The sequence below is a fragment of the Dasypus novemcinctus genome, chromosome 9 (assembly GCF_030445035.2).
Source record: "Dasypus novemcinctus isolate mDasNov1 chromosome 9, mDasNov1.1.hap2, whole genome shotgun sequence".
Lineage (NCBI taxonomy): Eukaryota > Metazoa > Chordata > Mammalia > Cingulata > Dasypodidae > Dasypus > Dasypus novemcinctus.
In genome coordinates, this window is record NC_080681.1 from 20,146,986 (window position 1) to 20,169,625 (window position 22,640).

Genomic DNA, 22,640 nt, shown 5'->3' on the forward strand with positions numbered 1-22,640 from the left:
AAAGTAAAGAGAGAAACTGAACCCATAATAAATATATCTAGTAAACCAGATGCCAAACACTAACAAAAAATTACCAACTACACAAAGATTCAGGAAGATACGGCCCAGTTAAAGGGACAAGATAAGTCTTTCAGTTATCAGATGATATAAAGGCATTTGGAAAAGTAGTTATAGATGTTCATACAAATCTCTTTAATAAATTCAATGAGATGACTAAAGAGATTAAAGATATTAAGAAGACATGGCATGAGCACAAAGAATTTGAAAGCATACCAGAAAAATAGCAGATCTTATGGGATGAAAGATACAATAAATGAAATAAAAAATGCACTGGAATCATGTATTAGCAGATTTGAGGAGGCAGAAAAAAAGGATTGGTGAATTTGAAGAAATGGCCTCTGAAAGTGTGCATACAAAAGAAGAGCTGAAGAAAAGAATGGAAAAAATTGAACAAGGTCTCAGAAAATTAAACAACATCAAGAGATGTGCAAACATACATGTCATGGGTGTCCCAGAAGAGAAAGAGAGTGAAAAGGGCAGAAGGAATGTTTGAAGAAATATTGTAGAAAGTTTCCCAATACTATTGAAGGACATAGATAGCCATTTCCAAGAAGCACAATGTACTCCCATCTGAATAAATCTGAACAGACCAACTCAGACATATACTAATCAGAAAGTTAAATGGAAAAGACAAAGAGAATTCTGAGTACAGCAAGAGAAAAGCAATACATAATATATAAGTGATACCTAATATGATTAAGGGCCAATTACTCATCAGAAACCATGGAGGCAAGAACAGAGTGTTATGCCATATTTAAGATACAGCAAAAGAAAAACTTCCAACCAAGAATCCTTTAACTAGCAATATAGTCTTTAAAAAATGTGGCAAATTTAGAATATTCACAGATAAACAGAACCTGAAAGAGTTTGTAACCAAGAGACTGGCTTTGCAGGAATTGCTAAAGGGTGTGCTTCAGTCTGAAAAGACAGGAGAGAGCCTTGGAAGAGAGTCTAGAAATGAAGATTATATAAGTAAAAGTAACTAACAGTCTCAAAAACGTGGTGAAAATAAAATATGACAGATAAAACCCGTAGGTCAAAATGGGTGAAATAAGAACTGCCATTACAGTAATAATATTGAATTTTAATGGATGAAACTCCCCATTCAAAAGGCACAGACTTCCAGAATGGGTAAGAAACTATGAGCCAACTATGGGCTTCTTTATGAGACTCACATTATACCCAAGGATACCAATAGATTGAAAGTGAAAGGCTGGAATAACATATCCCGCATACACAGTAACAAAAAAAAATGAAGCTGGAGTAGCTATTCTTATATTAGATGAAATAGACTTTAAAAGATGCTAGTAATGTGCTATCTGAGTAGGAAATCAGAGGAAAAAATCCAGTTACCATAGTGATTAAAGGAATCAAATATTTAGGAATAAAATTAACTGATGATGTAAAGCACTTGTGTAGAGACAATTACAATTCATTTTTAAAAGAAATATTAGAAAGACAAATAATTGGAAAAACTTTTCATGCTTATGGATTGGAAAACTAAATATGATTAAGATGCCAATTCTATCCAACTTGACATACAAATTTTATGCAATCCTGATAAAAATATCACCCGCATTTTTTAATAAATGGAAAACATGATTATCAAAATTATTTGGAAAGGTAAGGGGTCTCGAATAGCTAGAAACATCCTAAAAAGGAAAAGCAAAATTGGAGAACTCCCACTTCCCGACTTTAAATCATATTACCTAGCTACAATGATAAAAACAGCATGGTACTAGTGTAAAGATAGACATGTAGACCAATGGAACCAAACTGATGGTTCAGAAATAGATCCTCACATCTGGGGTCAAGTGACAAGCCTGTCAAACCCATCCAGCTCGGGCAGAACAATTCATTCAACAAATGGTACTGAGAGAAATGGATAGTCACAGCCAAAAGAAGGAAAGAGGACCCTTATCTCACATCTTATACAAAAATTAACTCAAAATGAATAAAAAATCTAAATATGAAAGCAAGAACCATAAGCCTTCTAGACGAAAATATAAGAAAATATAAACTTCAAGACCTGGTGCTAGGTGGTGGATTCTTAAAGGAGATAAGAGGACAACGGTGATGGACTACTGAAGTTTAATGTTTGTAGAAGTTTTAATTAACTTTATTGTATAAGTGTAGAAATGTGTAGAGTTGATGGTAATACATTATAGTAAGTAACAACTGGTTTATAAATCAGAATGTGGCTGAAAAGGATATAAATGTCAACTGAAAGAAAGCTAGAGAATAATTTAGGAACTGAATAACACACTAAACTCAGAGGTGGATGACAATTGTGGTTGATGGTACAGATGCAAGAGCATTAATTGTGAGTTAGGGCAGATGTGCATCACTATTGCAGGGTGGCAGGAATGTGGAGAAGCATAGGCAAAATACAAGTTGAGTGATCTATGGACTGTGGTTAACATAATGTAACATTCATGCATCTAAGTCATAAATGTAGTGTTGATAATGGCGGAGTATGGAAAAAGTATGCCAAATGTACCATATGTGTCTGGTAATAGTCTGATGTTGTTATCTCATAATCTGTAACAAATGTTCCATCATGGTGTATTGTGTTGAGAGATGGGTGTTGTATGGGAATTCTGCACAAGTGCATCATTGTTTTGTAAACTTACAACCTCTGTCTTAAAAATGTATTAAAAAAATAATATTAGGATGGGTTACAGCAAATGTAAGATAAGAAGCATAGTTAGTAGTAAGATTTTGATTATATTATTTTATCGTTTGTAACAAATGTCTCACAACAATGCAAGGTGTTGGTGGTGGGTTGATGTATGGGACCCCTGTATGATGTTATATATGTTTGTTTTGTAAGTCTACAGCTTTTACTATATACTTATTGTTTATGTATGTTCATATATAAATGATATAATAATAGTAATTATAATAATAGGGTAGGTTGGGGACAAAATACATCAAATGTAAGATACTTTGGATGGTAGTAATATTTTGAGGATGCTCTTTAATCATTAGTTAAAAATGTTTCACAACAGTGCAAGGTATTATTGGTACAGTGAGGTATGAAAACCCTGTATGATGTTATGTTGGTTGTTTTGTAAGTTCACAACTATTACTATACACTTATTGTTTATGTATGTTTATGTATGAGTGATATATGTCAATAAACTAAGAAAAAAAAAGAAAAAAGTACTGGTGACATTTATTTATTCATTTATTTATTTATTTTTAAGAGGTACCAGGGGTTGAAAACCAATTTTTTTTCTCACTTGATACATTTTATAAATGTCCTTCTGAAAATTCTTTATTTTATATTTTTACAATTTTACATTCATCCATCCAATTTCAATATTTTTCAATTTACACATATTTTACTAAATAAACTATTATACCCACGGTTTGTACAGATAATTACTATAGAATTTCTGCTCTTGGGAAAGAATAAATAACTTATATAAGAACAACTCATCTAAAGAAGACAACTAGAAAACCCCTATTTGAAAAAAAAGTATCACAATCATCTGGTTTCATGTTTTGGAAAACTAACAATCTAGTGTTGATGTGATGGATGAAGATTGCAGCAAGAATGGATGCTTGGAGAGGTGCTGCATTTTCCCCTAAGTTAATTTGTGAATTATAAAATATTTGTTAAAAGACAAAATATCTGGCAGACCTTTAAATTGTCTCATGGGCTGGGCAAAATATTGGAGCATGTGTCTGATAAAGAGGGCAAGGCTAATAGAGCTTGACAAATACTCCATATTTAAGATACTGAAAGAAATATACATAGTGTTAAAGGAGAACTGGCAATAATTCAATAATCATAAATCTCAAGCATATCTTCAATCTCACAATCCCAAATTTGTTAAAGGTTTTCTAACTGCCTTCTTGTTTTAGTTTCTCAACTGCTAAAACAAACACCATATAATGGACTCACTAAACAAGAAGAATTTATTGGTTCACTGTTTCAGAGTCCAGAGGGCTTGCTTTTTCCCAGTGTCAGTATCCTCTGGCTGGCCATGGATCTTTGGGGTCCTTTGCTTTTCTGTCACATGGAATGCACATGGTGTCATCTTTGTCTTTCTCTTCCAGGTTCCATTGCCATCCATCTTCTTACTTCTCCTTGACTTTTCTTTTTATATATAATTTCTTTACTTAAAGGAACTTCAGCCATATTGGATTAAGTTCCAACCTTATTCACTTTGTGCATACCATAAGTAATAATATCTTAAAAGGTATTATTTACAATTAAGTTCAAACCCACAGGGCATGGGTATGGAAGCTGAACTTGCCTTTTGTGGGGTTCATGAGTTAATCCCCAATAGCCTGTCCTCTGGACCCCTAAAAGACATCTTCCTACATACAAAATACATGTATTCCATCATAAAACACCAAAAACCTTAATAAATTTTAGAAAATAGCTAAGTATAAAGATTCATCAAAATCATTTATGGATGTGGTACCTAGGGCAAAATTCATCTGTCTGGTAAATCTGTAACACCTAGAAAATAAGCTAACTGCTTCTAGTCTACTATGAAGCAGCATGGATAAGGTAAACATTCCCATTTCAGAAGGGAGAAATTAGAAGGAAAACAGAGTTTATTGGTCCCAAACAAGTCCAAAACCAAGCAGATCAAACTCCATTTGATTTAAAAGTCTGAAAGTCATCCATGGATCATCATGGAAACCAAGGGTCCATCAGCCAATGAATGGATAACTAAAACATGGTTAAAATATATATAATGGAATATTTTTCTGCTGTAAAAAGGAATGGAGTTCTGATACATATGACAAGATGGATGAATCCTAGAGACATCAAGTTAGTGAAATAAGTCAAACAGAAAAGGATAAATATTGCATGATGTCACTTATATAATATAATTGGAAATTCACAGAGTCAGAAACTAAACTACAATTTACCAGGGACTGTGTGGGGGTAGGAAATGGGAGTTAATCCTTAGTGGGTATGGAGTTTCTGTTTGGGGTGATAGGAAAGTTTTAGTGGTAGTAAAAGAACATTGTAAATGTAATTAACATTACTTAATTATATAATTGAATGTGATTAAAGGCAAAAAATTAGGATTTATATAAGCTATTACAATAAATTTTTGTAAAAAAGTGTAGCACTGTAAAACACAAACAATGAATCTTAATTAAACTATGGTATATTGTTAATAGTATAGATATAATAATATTGTTTTAACAACTATAATAAAGTTACCACAACTGATGCAAATTCTTAATAATAGGGAACATTGTGTATGTTAAATGGGGGTATGTGGGAACTGAATTTTATGCATGATTTTTCTGTAACTTAAACTTCACTAATAAAAGTAAATAAATAAATGAAGCTCTTCATAGAGGAGGAAAATAATTTGCATTAATCTCAGATCTAATACATAAATGAAAAGGACTAGAGAATGTATAAACACAAGTAAAAATAAAATGTCTTACTTTACTTATCTTAATTGATTTAAAAGATAAATGTATAAACTAATAGTACCAATGTATTAGATAATGATTGCATATGGATAAGTGAAATGAATAAGAGTCTTGTCAAAATAAAGAGGAATGTAGAATTGTGAGTAATCTATTGCAATTAGCCAGGTCTACATGTGAAATGGTATAGTGTTTTTTAAAGAGGACTTATATTATTATAAATGTATATTAGAAACTCCATGGCTAACAATAAAACCATTTTGCAATTATATTTGACTACTAAGAGAGGAAATAAAATGAAATCATATAATAGGCTCAATGAAAGCTTGACATGACAGAAAATGGAGAGGAAATTAGAGGCAAAATACAAGTGTAATGAGTAGAAAACAGTTAAAACACAGTAAATATGAATTGTACTCTAACGAAAATCACTTTAAATGTGAGTGGTCTCAGTATACTAATTAAAATCGAGACATGGTCAGAATGAAAAAAAAATCTCAATTCTATATTGTCTGTAACATACTACAGCAAACACTGAAGTCCAGCCCAAGTCCTAGTCAATTACCTGTTCTTATTATTCAAATCATCATGACTAGCTTGAAACAAAACATGATAAAATATGCTAAGAGGCAAGAAAAAAGAACAGTCTGAAAAGACAAGGCAAGCATCAAATATTAAGATTTTAAATATAAAGTTACCTGTAAGTTAAAAGTAAGAGAGGGCTAGAACTTAAAAGTCATCATTCCTGTCCTGACATGAAGAAAGAAAAAGCTGAATGATTTGAAAACCAATGACTATTTTTGGACCTGTCAAAGAATTGAGGTCACAGAGCAAACCACAATCCTGAAATCTGGCCATACAGGAAAATACAGGTAATCATAGCCAAGATCCGTTTACCTGAATTAGAAGTTGCCAGACCCATAATCCAGGCAAAACAGGAGATGACAAATTTGATAAATAATAGCTGGAGGCTAAGTTTGGACTAATTTGAGGGTTAGAAACGGTTGGCAGCAAGTCTTAGGGGGAAGGGCAACACTTTTTGTGGGTTTTATCTCCAGGAAATCCAGGAGGTTCTCATGGTGAAGGTCTGAGAAAAATATCATATTTCAGGCAGGGTGAAGAGAAAAGTAACCATTTTGAAAGAAGCTCAGAATAATCACCGTAAGGAAAACCTGCTCTAAGGAAAATGGCTTTGCCAAAGCCTCATCTGACCTGATTGTAGAGCAATCACTGAGCTCCAATCTAGCCTTCCTGTACCACCCAAGTAGAGATCCTAGTGGGAAACACAGAATGTGATGAAACAATCTAATTGTATTACAGATGCAAGTATACTGGAACTCAAAAATTAAGTAAATGGATGGTGGAGAAAAGTAATACTTATCACTGCTAAAGTCAGAGGTTACACATAAAGAAGGACAAGAAGGTAGAATGATCTATGTGGTAATTGGTTAGAGTTAGATACATCAGCATGAACTCAAATTTAGCTTTATATGGATTAGTGGGTAACATATAGAGATATTTATGGATATCTGTATATATACAGCTTAGTATACACAAAGCAAATTCCTTGTTCTGTTAGCTGAGAGTGCTTACAAGCAATTGGACACCAGTAAAAATGAGCATACCTATTGCCCAGATTTTGTTTTTTAATGCCATTCTCCAATTAAAAGAACCAGGGTTCTTTGGAAAAATGGCTGATTCTAGAACTGGGGTAAGAAATATCAAAGGTGAACCTGGAGCACCTTTTAGTCCCAGAAAGTAAGTATGTGCTAAAAATGGATAAAAACAATCACTCAAGCAAACAAATGATGAGGGTTTGTCAAAGGGAAACAATAAGAACTGCCAATGGCAAAAACTGGAACAATACCCATTAGTACATATTGAAATAAAAAAAAAACAACTGATTGAAAAAATGAATGGAGAAGAGAAAAATCAACCTTGCAAAAAAATTATTTATATAGATATTATGTCCTCAAGGAGGTGGAGCGTAATTCTCCACTCTTAATGACTTCCTTCCAAAGAGTATTTTTTGGAAAGGTGGGAAAAAGTGCAACTTTATCATGGAAAAGTCTGACAAAGACTACATATCAGATGATCAAGCTTAACATCAATAGGGATAAATCATGTTTTAATATATAGCCTTGATATGATGTGATGAAATGGCTCTTTTCCTCTGTGGAACACATCCTAGTCTAATAATGAGAAAAACATCATACAAATCTCAATTGAGGGATTTTATGCAAAACACCTGAATCGGTACTCCTGAAAACTGTCAAAATCATATACATACATGCACACAAGGAACAAGTGAGAAACTCATAGCCAAGAGGGGCCCTAGATGACATGACAACTAAATTTGATAAGATATTTAATTTGAAATTTAATATGATATCTTGCATAGGAAGCTGGAGCAAAAACAAAGTATGGACTTCAGTTAATAATAAGATGTCAATATTGATGCACTAATTTTAATGTACAATACTAATGTAAGATGTTAATAGGGTAAATGGGGTATGGGGAATATGGGCACACACAGTACTACCATCATAATTTTTCAACAGTTTTCAAAACTGCTATAAAATAAAAATCTTTTGAAAATTAGAAAGACCCTCACAAAATACACTACAAAATCTTGCGACACTTGGAATTTTATAAACAGGTATATCGTAAAGGTAAATGAATCCCTAAAAAGAGTAATGAAAATAGGTCAGAAGTTATGTCTTAAGTCATAGAGGCAGTGAATGCCCCAAAATTCATAAAAGACATCAAGACACATATTTAAGTCATTTAAAAAAATCTGCTGTAGAGAAAAATCATAGCAAGGCATAATAGAGTAAAACTTTTTAAAACTAAAAGAAAAGAACATGCTAAAATGCCCTGAGGATAAAAAGACATTTCTTTCTAAAGAACAAGACCAGAGACTAAAAGATAACTTCTAAATAGAAGCAATGGAAACCAAAAAGTGGTGAAGCAATACATTCAAATTCTGAAAAATACCTACTATATTAGAATATTAGAATTTTATATAGCATGATACTATCATTCAAAAAGTTAGAGGAAATATGCTTTCATTAAAACAAAAAACTAAAAGTATTCATCACCAGCCCACCTAAACACCAGAAAATACTAAATAGAAATTTTTAGATGAAAGGAAAATGATCTGAGATGGAAAGAGTTGCAACAAGGAATGATGAGTTGTTTTACTAGTCAATCTAAAGAAATACCAGCTTAATAAAGTACTACTACTAATATTACTACTATGACTACTACTACTACTACCACTGCTTATGTGACACCAAATTTAAAACATACATAAAATTAAAATACATAGCACAAAAGTTGCCAGTGAGACTTAATGGTAAAAGGTGTATTAAGAACCTTAAAGTGTTCTGAAAGTTATAAACATACTAATGTACAACAGATTTTAATTAGTCAAGATTCTTACTGTAATTTCTAGATTAAGTACTTAAAGATAATCTAAATGACAAATATGAATTAATGTAAAACAAATTAAGAAAAGAAAAAAAGAATGAAATAAAGCAAATGTAACTAATAGAGGAAAAATAATAAAATGATATGTTGATCAAATTGTTGGCAGAGTAAGGAGCTCCAGGACTCAGAAAATTTTATACAGGCAGAAAATGTCTGAGACAACTATTTTGAAAATTTGGAGACCAAAAACACACGGTACAGCATCCGGAGAAGAGTAACAGGAAGTGGCTAATACATTTAAGTAAAGAACACTAAATTGCTCATCCATGCAGTGACTATGCAGTGACTACTGATCCCATACCTTACTCTTGGGGCAGGTTGCCATGGGAGCCATACCCTGGCTAGTTTGCTGTTGCCACAAAGGGATATACAAAGCATCTTCCCCCAAACAGGAGTGGGTGTGGCTGATCACTGCTAACATTTTTGATCAGGGAATTTGGATCACTGGGGTCCTGGCTCTGAAGGCAACCATTGTCTCAAAACCATACCAGACAGGGTAGGCGATGGTGACAATAGAGATTTAGTGACACTATACTTCCTCAGGATTGCATTTGCTGAGAAAGCTGGAAAGCTCAATTCTGGACAGCCATCAGAGAATTTCTTGGTACCCTTCCTGATCCCCTTTCTAGGGCATGATCGAGCCAATCTGCACCCTCTTTGGGGGTCCCTACTCCTATTCTAACTGGGAATGGCTGACTTGGTTAAGTCCTCTCTGGTGTACCCCTCCTCCCACTATTTGCCCTCCAGGAAAAAGCAGCTAGAGACAATGAAAAGAGTGTAACCATTACAGAAGCAGACAGTCTGGGGCAAAGACCTGACATCTTCAAACTCCCTGGAGAAATAAATCTGTCTCAAGGGAAAGAAAAGGAACAACCAAACTCCTATAGAAAGGAGAAATCCAAAACAACCAAGAGGCAAAAATGCAGGACAAGACAGAGGCCCTCACAGATAAAGAAAATACTGCATCCTGCATTCACTTTGGCAGACTATCCTGATATGAGGGCTGGTGTTCCACAAAATATCTGTCTAATTACAAAATCAAGAATCATGTATCCCATGGAATAAATCTCAGAGTTGACATTTAAAAATATCAAAATGTACAGTGTAAAACAAAAGAGTACAAGCCAAACAAAGAATCAAGAAATGACGGTGCATCCAAAGGATGAGTATAAAAATCCAGCAAACATCAAGATGAGAATATGAACATTCCAAGCAAAGCCTTTTTAAAAAATGATCTTAAAAACAATCTAGAAGAAGAAGGAAAATACAGAGAAGGACTTAAATGATATCAGGAAAATAAGGAATAATCAATATTAGACTCTTAGAAAAGAGATAGAAATTTTTAAAAGAAATCATGCAGAATTATTGGAATGGAAGACCACAATAAATGAAATTTAAAATTTCCAGGATGGTTTTCATTAGGACCAGATTAAAGCTGGCAGAGGAAAGAATTAATGAAATTGAAGGAAAGTGACCTTAAATGAATTAGGCTGAGGAACAGAAAGGAAAAAAATAATAATTATTAAAAGTTAAATCAAGGAGCTGATGTGGCTCGAGCAGTTGAGTGCCCAGGGAGGCCCTGGGCTCAGTTTCTAGTGCCTCCTAAAGAAAAACAAATAGATACCAAGCAAAAGCAACAAACAGACAACAAGCAAAAAACCAATGGACAGACAATGAGCAAAAACAATGAGCAGACAATGAACAAAAACAAAACAAAACAAAAATGAGCAAGCAATGAGCAAAACAACAAGCAAACAACAAGCAAAGGGACAAAGGAGCCAACTCAGGGGAGCAAAAAGTTAAATTAGCATAAAGCATCTTTGAGAAATGAGAACCCATACCATCATACACATGATAGGAATCTCAGAAGGAGAAAAAAAAGAGATAAAAGTGCATAAAGAATATTCTAATATATAATGACAGAGAACTTCCCAAACTTAGCATAAGATGTGAATATGCACACAAAAATACACATTGCCATATGTTTATCTCACTATGGAATGCAAAAGACAAAGAGATATTTCTGAATACTTCAAGAGGAAAGCACCATGTTAAATAATGGAGTCCCAGTTTGACTGAGTGCCAGTTTATCATCAGGAACCATGGAGGCAGATGATCATGGATTGAAGTACTTAAAGTGCTGGAAGAAAACAACTGCCAGTGAAGAATTTTATACTTGGTGAGAATTTCTTTCAAAAATGTGGGAGAATTTGTGGGAGGCCGCTTTTGGCACCAGTATCAGTCGCAGCCATCTTGTGACATAATGCCTAACTCAGTTAAGTTTCTATTTCCCCACCCTTACACTGTCCTTATCATAAAGCAGCAGACCTACCCAGATGGTGGGGACTTTCCCACCTTGCGCATGCGCAGACGGTTGTTTTGAAACATCCGCAAAAAGACTTCGTGAGGTGGACCAATCAGATCTGTGGTGTGAAACCTCCCTCTTTGTTGCACTTATATACCCTCAGGCTACTTTCAATAAACGAGACTTGATCAGAATCCTGTCTTGTCTCCATTCTTTGTGTCTTTTGTCCTCTTCATTCCCACTCCCTCATTCAGGTGTTGGTATATTTGGCCCGTGGGCCAGGTCAAGTGGCGCCTGGACAGGGACCTGAATACAAGGGATGAAGTGAGGAATGCTGATCAGAGAGCCGGCCAAGGATTGAGAATTCGGAGGAATGTTGTGAGGGAACCTGCCTCTCAGCTGAAGCCTCGGTAAGTGATCGGCGATCATGGGACAAGAAATGAGCCAGCATGAGACTTTTGTAGAAGGTCTGAGGGAGGCGTTAAAGACACGAGGAGTAAGGGTAAAAGTAAAGCAATGTTACAGTTTTTTGAATTTTTAAAAGAAATCTGTCCATGGTTCCCTCAGGAGGGGACTATTGATGAGAAAAGATGGAAAAGAGTAGGGGATGCTTTGCAGGATTTTTATAGAACTTTTGGGCCTGAAAAAATTCCAGTAACCACCTTTTCATATTGGAATCTTATAAATGATATCTTAAATGTTCATTATAGAGACACCATAATGGCTAATATTATTGAGAAGGGCGAGGAAATTTTACAGGAGGGCCAGAAACAGGAAAACAAAGTTATTGACTCTGACTCTGACAAATCCATAAATAGCCTAAAAGACAACACGGCCGGTCATGAAGAGGATTTAATCTCACTAGATAGTGAAGAGGAGGAGAAACCTAAAACAAAAATTAAACAAGCTCTATCCAAAATAAACCGAGAGCCCCGAAAGAGAGTCAGAAGTAAAGAAAAATATAACAAAAGGTTGTATCCTGACCTTGAGAAATTTAAAGAAAAATTTAAAGAAGGAAGTGATAATGAGACATCTGAATCAGAAGCTGGTGAATCTGAGGAGGAGACGGTAAAATCTCGACCCCCGCCATACGTTCCCTATCCCGCAGCCCCACCTACAGTTATGCCGGTAGTTGACCCAAGGAAGGAGTTATTAGAAAAAATAGAGAAACTGAAAGAACCAATCCAATTAGAAGAACAACATCAGGAGCTTATATCTCAGCTAGAAAGGTTAAAGACCGGAGAAACTGGTAACGCTAATAAAACTCCCAAGCCCTCTGTTAGACCACTTAGATGAGGAGCGATTTTAAAAAATACTCCAGCTTCTAACACTCTAGTTGATCTAGGAGAGCCAGAAGCATTTCCTGTAACAGAAACCAAAGACGATCAGAATCAAACTTGGAGGCACCACAATGGTTTTGACTTTAAGGTTATCAAAGAAATGAAAACCGCTGTTGTGCAGAAAATTGGCTCACTCCTACCCATTGGCATACTATCACCCACACTACCCTGTCTGGAGGAGATTATTTGTTATGGAAATCAGAATATGTTGAGCTTTGCAAAGACACGGCCAGGCGCAATGCGCAGGTGCAATGGGTGGAACCTTGACATGCTTATAGGTGAAGGAAATTATACCACTAATGAAAATCAAATGCAGTATGATGCAGGACTTTTTGCTCAAATTCAAACTGCAGGCACTAGAGCCTGGAGAAAATTGCCTGCCAAAGGGGATCTTAGTTCCTCTCTTACTAGTATAAAGCAGGGACCGGATGAACCTTTTGCCGTTTTCGTACATTGGCTTATAACCACCGCAGGGAGAATATTTGGAAATGCTGAGGCAGGCACTGAATTTGTAAAGCAATTAGCGTATGAAAATGCAAATACCACCTGCCAAGCTGCAATTAGATCATATAGAAAAAAGACAGACCTATCTGGTTACATCAGGCTATGCGCTGATATAGGAGCTACGTATCAGCAGGGTTTGGCCATGGCAGGGGCTTTACAAGGATTTACAGTGAAACAGTATTTGGCCCAGCAAAGCAAAGGAGAATGTTTTACTTGTGGACAAGAGGGACACTTTGCCAGAAACTGTAAGGGCCAAAAAACTCCAAGAGGAAGGGGTGCAAATCCTGGGCTATGCCCAAAGTGTCACCGAGGAAAGCACTGGGCTAACGAATGCAAATCAAAAACTGACGCCCAGGGTCAACCCTTACCTCCCACCCAGGGAAACGGGAACCAGGGCCAGCCCCAGGCCCCCAAACCCAAACAAGTTTATGGGGCAATCAACTTCATTCTGGCCAACAGTGAGTGATCCATTTCAGACCTCTCTAGAGCCACCCCAGGGAGCGCAGGACTGGACCTCTGTGCCACCACCCACACAGTATTAACACCCTAGATGGGGGTACAAGCCTTACCAGTGGGTGTGTATGGTCCCCTGCTGCATAATACTTTTGGTCTACTAATTGGATGAAGTAGTTCCACTATTAGGGGGCTCCAAATCTCTCCTGGCATTATTGACAATGATTATACCAGAGAAATAAAGGTAATGGCATCCTCCCCACAGAACATTTCCACTATTCCCACGGGACAAAGAATTGCTCAACTATTACTACTCCTATTAATAGGCACAGATAATAGAGTGAAAGGTTTTAAGCGTGGTTCAGGGGGATTTGGTTCCTCTGATGCATATTGGGCACAAGCTATCTCTGCCAGTAAACCTATGATGACCTTATGGTTGGACGGAAAGGAATTTAATGGGCTTGTAGACACCAGAGCAGATGTTACCATCTTAAAAAGAGAGGACTGGCCACTTAATTGGCCTCTCTCTCCCACGTTGACTAATTTGAGAGGTATAGGCCAGAGTCAAAACCCTGAAAAAAGCTCTAAATTACTAACCTGGAAGAATAAAGAAGGAAATCAGGGAACTATACAACCCTATGTGATATCGGGACTCCCCATTAATCTTTGGGGAAGGGACTTGCTTTCTCAAATAGAACTTCTCATGTACAGCCCCAATGATATAGTCACAGCCCAAATGCTCTCTCAAGGGTTTAAACCAGGAAAGGGTTTAGGAAAAACAGAATCAGGCATCTCACAACCCTTATCCATACAGGGACAAAATAACAAAAAGGGACTAGGAAATTTAGTCTAGAGGTCATTGATTCTCCTGTACCCCATGCGGATCAAATCACTTGGATCTCTGATGAACCCGTATGGGTTGATCAACGGCCTTTATCTTTTGAAAAATTACAAGCCGCACAGCAGTTAGTACAGGAACAGCTGGCGGCAGGGCATATTTTAGAGAGTAATTCACCCTGGAACACACCTATCTTTGTCATTAGGAAAAAATCTGGAAAATGGCGTTTATTGCAGGACTTACAGGCAGTGAACAAAACCATGGTACATATGGGAGCTCTGCAACCTGGTCTTCCATCTCCTGTTGCTATTCCTTTTGGCTATTATAAAATCATTATAGATCTGAAGGATTGCTTCTTTACCATCTCATTACACCCAGATGATCAGAAACGTTTCACGTTTAGCCTTCCCTCTGTCAATTTTAAGGAGCCTATGAAAAGATTCCAGTGGAGAGTTTTACCTCAGGGCATGGCCAATAGTCCCACCTTATGCCAAAAGTTTGTAGACATAGCCATATGAAATGTTAGGACTAAATGGAAAAATCTTTATATCATACATTATATGGATGACATTCTGATGGCTGGCAGAGACGGGCAGGACGTCCTAAAGTGCTACCATGATATGGAGGTAACTTTGAAAGCACATGGATTTCAAATTGCCCCTGATAATATGCAGCTACAAGATCCGTATACTTATTTAGGATTCCAGGTAATGGGGAATAAAATAACTACTCAAAAAGCAAACCTCAGGATGGATAAGCTAAAAACATTAAATGATTTTCAAAAGCTCCTGGGAGACATAAATTGGCTTCGCCCCTATACAAAATTAACCACAGGAGATTTGAAACCTTTATTTAACATCTTGCAGGGAGATTCTAATCCCAACTCTCCATGAAATCTGTCTCTGGAGGGACGCCAAGCCCTTAAGACAGTTGAACAAGCCATACAGTCTCAGTTTGTCACTACTATTGACTACAGCCAACCTTTACTGTTTGTCATATGTAAAACTTTTCTTACTCCTACTGCTGTATTTTGGCAGACTGCCGCGATAATGTGGGTACATCTACCTGCCTCCCCCGCAAAAGTAATTTACCCTTACTATCAAGCTGTCGCGGACATTATCTGTCTGGGGAGAGAACAAGGCAAATGATATTTTGGTAAGGAGCCCTAAGCTATTATCCAACCTTATACCAAAGATCAGATAAATTGGCTACTATAGACCACAGACTGCTGGCCTATTGCCTATGCATCTTACACTGGACAGATAGATAATCATTACCCTACTGACAAACTTCTTCATTTTCTAAGCACTCATGACTTTGTATTCCCCACAAATACATCCTTACAACCTATTACTGGAGCCCTGTCGATATTTACTGACGGATCCTCGTCAGGGATAGCTGCCTATGTCTGTAATAATGACATCGTCCAATTCTGTACCTGTTCTAAATCTGCCCAGCTCACAGAATTGCAGGCCGTTATAGCTGTGTTCTCTACATTCCAAGACGTCTCTTTTAACTTCTTTACGGACAGTGCTTATACAGCCCCTTCAGTTCCCTTGCTTGAGACCCCTGCTCAAATAAAGAACCTTTCCGAGGCAGCAAAATTGTTTACTCAATTGCAATCCCTAATTAGAAAAAGAATCCATCCTTTTTTCATTGGCCACCTTAGGGCCCATTCTAATCTCCCCGGTCCCCTCGCCCAAGGGAATCATTTAGTTGATCAGGCCACACAGCTAATGTGCTATGTTGACCAAGGTTCGCCCAATTCAGGTAATCAAGAAAACATTAACAAGGCAATTAAAGCCCATCACCTACATCATATTAATGCACATACTTTAAGGCTCATGTTCAAAATTACCAGAGAACAAGCCCTCCAAAGTGTTAAAGGATGTCCCTCCTGTGTAACCTTTTTGCCCACGCCTCATCTAGGAGTAAACCCCCACGGTCTAATACCTAACGCCCTCTGGCAAATGGATGTAACTGATATTCCTGAATTTGGTAATCTAAAATATGTGCACGTTACAGTTGATACCTTTAGCGGACTTATCTTCGCTACTCCACAAATGGGAGAAGCAGGAAAGAATGTCATAGCGCATGTATTGGCAACCATGGCAGTACTGGGAACTCCACAACAAATAAAAATGGACAATGGTCCCGGATATACTGGCCATGCATTTGCTTCCTTTTGCCAACACTTGAGCATCAGACACATTATGGACATACCAAATAACCCTCAAGGACAGGGCATAGTAGAAAGAGCAAATCTCTCCTTGAAAAACACCATTGAAAAGATAAAAGGGGGGGAGTGGTATCCTACTAAGGGATCCCCCAGAAATCTATTATCTTATTCTCTTTTTATCTTAAATTTTTAAATTTTGGACCAAAAAGCGCATTCAGCAGCCGAACGCTTCTAGCATACAGACCCCAACACTGGGTATGCCACAGTCCTATGGAAAGATCCTATGGATAATACTTGGCATGGACCAGACCCTGTCCTAATATGGGGCAGAGGCTCGGTCTGTGTCTACTCAAAAGAATTGGATGCAGCCAGATGGCTGCCAGAATGATTAGTCAAACAAATAGACAATAACCAATTATCCAGGGTAGAGAATTCTCCCTGAGAAAGGTATTGTTCTCTTACAGGACACAAAGCAATCCTTAAACCCTTAAAGATCTGAACATTGAGCTGCCTTCTGAGTACTGCCCAGGGGGGCATGGGACCACCCACCAACCCACAGAAGATCTTGGAAAATCTATACGGTAAACCTTGTGAGTGTAAAGGAGGTCAGGTTATCACCGTACCCAATATGTATACACAGTCTGTGCAGTGCAATAATAATAAGATGGCTTATTTGCAGGCCCCGACTAGTCATAGCGGAGGTTATGGGAAACAGCAGTGGGTCTGCCGAAACCTACCTAGAGTAATTCCCTCCATAGGCCGCCGCCCTGGACCCTGCTACTGTAAATCTATATACCCATCCATGCACAGCAGCTGTTATATTGAGGTACAATCATGCACTGAAAACAATAAGACCTATTATACTGCCAAATTAGCTCATACCAAATCTGGCAGTGCTGGAGGGGACTGGAGCAATAACCCCAGTCCTCTAGGGAATGGTAAACTAACCCAAGCCGGCTGTCACGGTACCATGGGAGACACTGTTTGCTGGAACAAAGTTCCTCCGGTAGATATTTCAGATGGAGGAGATCCACAAGATCAGGTCCTGCAGGTGATTATCCAGGAAAGAATCAAGGAAATTATTAGGAATTCATTCCCTCAACTTGAATATCACCCTTTAGCCTTACCCAAGACTGAGAGTGTAAATATAGATGCTCAGATTTTTTATATCCTTATGGCTGCCTATAAATTGCTCAATGAGTCCCAACCCGACACTGCACAAGATTGCTGGCTGTGTTTACATACAGGAAACCCAGTACCCTTAGCGCTACCTGCAGTTAATAGATCTTACCTTAGTAATCAAACCTGCGCTATCATCCTACTCATTAGGGTACAACCCATTTTCACTGATGCTTATGCTGTTTTCTGCCTCCATTCTCCATCGACCAATGACAGTCATGAACTTCATTTAGGACATGTTGCCTTTGCCCAATGCAACACGACACTCAATACCTCCGACGCTCTTTGTGCTGGTAATAGCACAGTATTCATTTGTGGCAATAACCTCGCATACACCTTCTTGCCATCTAATTGGACAGGGACATGTATCCTTGCCATCCTTTCCCTGATGTTGACATTGTGGGGGGAACTGAACCTGTGCCTATTCCTAGGATGGACTTTATTGTCTGTTGCTCTAAGAGGGCCGTTCAATTTGTTCCACTTTTAGTGACATTAGGCATCTCTGGAGCTTTAGCCACTGGAACAGCAGATTTGGGGATATCCATTAATCAATATACAAAGCTATCTAAGCAATTAATTGATGATGTCCAAGCCTTATCTAGCACTATACAAGATATCCAAGATCAATTGGATTCTTTAGCTGAAGTAGTATTGCAGAACAGGAGAGGGCTAGGCCTCCTTATGGCAGAGCACGGTGGGATATGTTTGGCCTTTCAGGAAAGGTGTTGCTTCTATGCTAATAAATCTGGCATTGTTCGAGACAAGGTTAAGAAGCTTCAAGAAGATCTGGAAAAGAGAAGAAAGGAGCTGGCCGACAACCCCCTGTGGAATGGGATGAATGGACTATTGCCCTATCTACTCCCTTTCTTGGGACCTTTGCTTGGTTTGAAAATGCTTGTGTCACTAGGACCTATCCTATTTAACAAGGTTATGGTGTTTTTTAAAACAACAGCTGGAGGCCATAAAAATGCAGCCTCTCCAGGTCCATTACCACTGACTAGAAATGGCCTATTGTGAAAATTATGACGAGTCTACTCAAAGGCCATAACACAATCATCATAATAAAATCTAGGGGTGCTGGGCTGGCTAGCCAATGATGGGCAACTGGGCTAATCAGTTAAGCAGACGAAAACCACCTAAGACAGAGACACACTCTTCGCTGCCGATGAATCTCGATGATGGGTAAGGTGAAAAGCTGCTTTTTGGTCGCACGCCCTGACCTAAGACAGGCACAGCCCCCCCTAGTCTGGATACATTGTCAGTCGCTCATCTCCTTGTAATAATATAAGGAAGGGGGACCTGTGGGAGGCCGCTTTTGGTGCCAGTATCTGCGGCGGCTTGCTCGGTCGGTGGCGGTGGGGTCTTGCTGCGGACAAGGGGTCGGTCCAGCTTTGGATGAGGGGTCGGTCCGGGTTGGGACGAGGGGTCAGTCCGGCAGCAGATGAGAGGTCAGTCTCACAGGGGTTGCATGGTTCGGCTGACGGGGTCGCCCAGCGAAGCCGGCGACGAAGGGGTCGCCCGGAGAAGCAGGCGATGAACTGGGGACAAGGGAGGCCAGGCCCTTGTCGGGGGCTCTCAGGACTGGAGGGCGCACGGCAGAAGAACTACCGTGGAGACGAGGTAAACATGCAGGTCCAATTTTATTGAGGAAGTGGCTACAGTTTTATAGTGGCTGGGGAAGGCTGATTGGTCGAAGCTTATGCCATGTTCTGATTGGTTGCCGCAAGCAGTTACTGGGGAGAAAGGTCGGTGGGAGGTACTGGAAGGGGGAGGGGTGGTGATTAGGGATTGGCTGTTGTTGTTGCTGGGGGAAGTGGCAGGGTTTAGGGATTGGTGGCTGCTGTTGCTGGGGTAGAGGGCAGACTTGAGTTTCCCGCCTTGTGCCTGGCTGTTGCTGCTGTCGGGGCGGGGGGAAGGGCAGACTGGAATTTTCCACCCTGCGCCTGTGCAGGGAGAAAGAAGAAGAAGGGTGTTGCCTCATAAGGCATCGTGTGGCGCTATCCGGGAGGAGGGGCGGCCGCGGAAGCATGGCTGCCGAGAAGGGGAGACCCGAGGGTACTCTGCGCCCATGCCGAGCTCCCTTCAGGGGTGGCAGTGAGTCCAACCAGCCACCCTATTATGGGGGCAGCGGCTTGGAATTAGGCCTACTGCGGCTGCTCCCCTGCCAGGCCAGCAAACCACACTTCAGCCTGAGGGGTGGCCGCAAGTATCAGTTGCAGCCATCTTGTGACATAACGCCTAACTCAGTGAAGTTTCTATTTCCCCACCCTTACACTGTCCTTATCATAAAGCAGCAGACCTACCCAGATGGTGGGAACTTTCCCGCCTTGCGCATGCACAGATGGTTGTTTTGAAAGGTCCGCAAAAAGACTTGGTGAGGTGGACCAATCAGATCTGTGGTGCGAAACCTCCCTCTTTGTTGCACTTATATACCCTCAGGCTACTTTCAATAAACGAGACTTGATCAGAATCCTGTCTTGTCTCCATTCTTTGTGTCTCTTGTCCTCTTCATTCCCACTCCCTCAGTCAGGTGTCGGTTCGTTTGGCCCGCAGGCTGGGTCAAGAATTAAGACATTCTAAGGAAAATAAAAGCTGAGTGAGTCATCACCATTAAACCTTCCTAACAAGCAATGCTAAAGGGAGTTCTTTGGATTGAAAGGAAAGGATATTAGCCTTGAAAGAGGCATAAAGAAATAAAAGCATGCAATAAAGGTAACCATTTTGGGTAATTACAAATGCCAGTATCATTGTACTGTATTGTTGGTATGTAACTCAACTTCTTACTTCCCACAGGGTGCTAAAATGAAATGCATAAAAACTAATGATAATCTCTGACTTTTGACTTGAGAGTTTAATCCATTTACATATAGGGTACTATTGGTGGGTTTGTGTATGGCAATCCTGAATTTTATGAATAATTGTACTGTAAACCCATAACTTCTTTAATAAATTTTTTTTAATTGAAAAGTAACTCTAAACCATGGTTTTGAATATACAATATACAAAGATATTAGTAGTCTCAACTAAAAAAGTAGGGGACAGAGAGTAATAGGAAAGGTATATGACCATGTTATTGAAATCTATTTGGTATCAAGCTAAATATGATTGTTACATATTTGTGTTGTTAAATTTTAACCCTATGGTAACCACAAGGATGATAGATGAATAATACATCCAGATAAAAAAGAGAAGGCACTCAGTTTGATACAAACAAACAAAAAAATTGAATAAATATGAATATAAGTGAAGAACTGAGAGACCAAAAAAGGTCTAAGATATTAAAAGCCTAAATAACAAAATAGCATTAAATTCCTCCATTATAAGTAGTGACCTTAAATGTAATGGATTAAACTCTCCAGTCAAAATGCAGAGACTACAAAATGGATAAAATAGCATGACCAAACAATAGGTTATTTTCAAGAGATTTATCTAAATTAAAAAATACAAGTAGGTTGAAATTGAAAGGATGGGGAAAAATACAACATGCAAGCAGTAAGCAAGAGAGCTGGAGTATCCATGCTAATATGAGATAAAATATATTTTAAGTCAAAGAAAGTTACAAGAGACAAAGATGGTCAAAATATACTGATAAAGGAGACAACTAAAGGAAGATATAACAATTATAAATATATTTGCAACTAACAGCAGAACCCCAATATATGTTAAGCAATTACTGATAGAGCTGAGGAGAGAAATTGAGACTACTAAATCAAAAGTAGGAGACTTTAATGATTCACTTTCAATCAATGGTCAAATATCTAGTCAGAGATCAATAAGGAAATATAGAACTAGAGTGATACTCTAAAACAACTAGACCTAACAGACAGTATAGAACACTGCACCCAATTATTTTAAAAATATATATTATTCTTGAGTGCATATGGATCATTCTCTAGAGAAGACCATATGTTAGGCCACAAAACAAGTCTCAATAAATTTATAAATATTGAAATCATGCAATGTATATTCTCTTATAGTAATGGAATAAAGTGAGAAATCAAAAACAGAGCGAGAAATGGAAAATTCATAAATATATGGAAATTAAACAACATACTTTAAAATAACCAATGAGTTAAACAGGAAATCAGAAACAAAATTAGGAAATATCCTGAGGTGGATAAAACTGAAAATCTATCATACTAAAACTTATAGCATGCATCAAAGACAGTGCTGAGAGGTGAATTTATACATCTAAATGCTTACATTAAAAAAAAAAAGAAGATAAACTTCATTGAGAAACTTCATAGAATTAACCTGAAAACTAGAAGAACTAGAAAAGAAAAAAAAAGAGCAAACTAAACCCAAAGCAAAAGAAGGAAGAAAAGGGAAAAAAGAGATTCAAGTGGCAATAAATGAAATAGAAAACAAAAAAAGAATAAAGAAAACCAAAACTTGGTTCTTTGAAAAGATCAACAAAATTGAAAAATCTTTAGCTAGACTAATAAAGAAAAAAAGGAGATGCAAATAAGAAAAATAAATGAGAAGGGAGATATTACTACTAACCCCACTGAAATATAAAGAATGGTAAGTGAATACTATGAACAACTGTACACCAATAATTTAAATAACCTAGATGAAATGGACCAATTATTAGAAATACACATTTGACTACATTGACTCAAGAAGAAATAGAGATCTCACAAATCAATTACTAGTGAAAAGATTGAATCTGTAACAAAAAACCTCCCAACAAAAAAAGACCAAGACCAGATGGCCTCACAGGGAATTTCTTTGCTAAAAGAAATAAGAATGAACTAACTAAATGCAAGGACACCCTGGGTATTTTTTTTTTTTTGATTAGAAGATTAAATATCATTAAGAAGTCAATCCTATGCAAAACAATTTATAGATTCAATGCAAGCTGAATCCAATAGC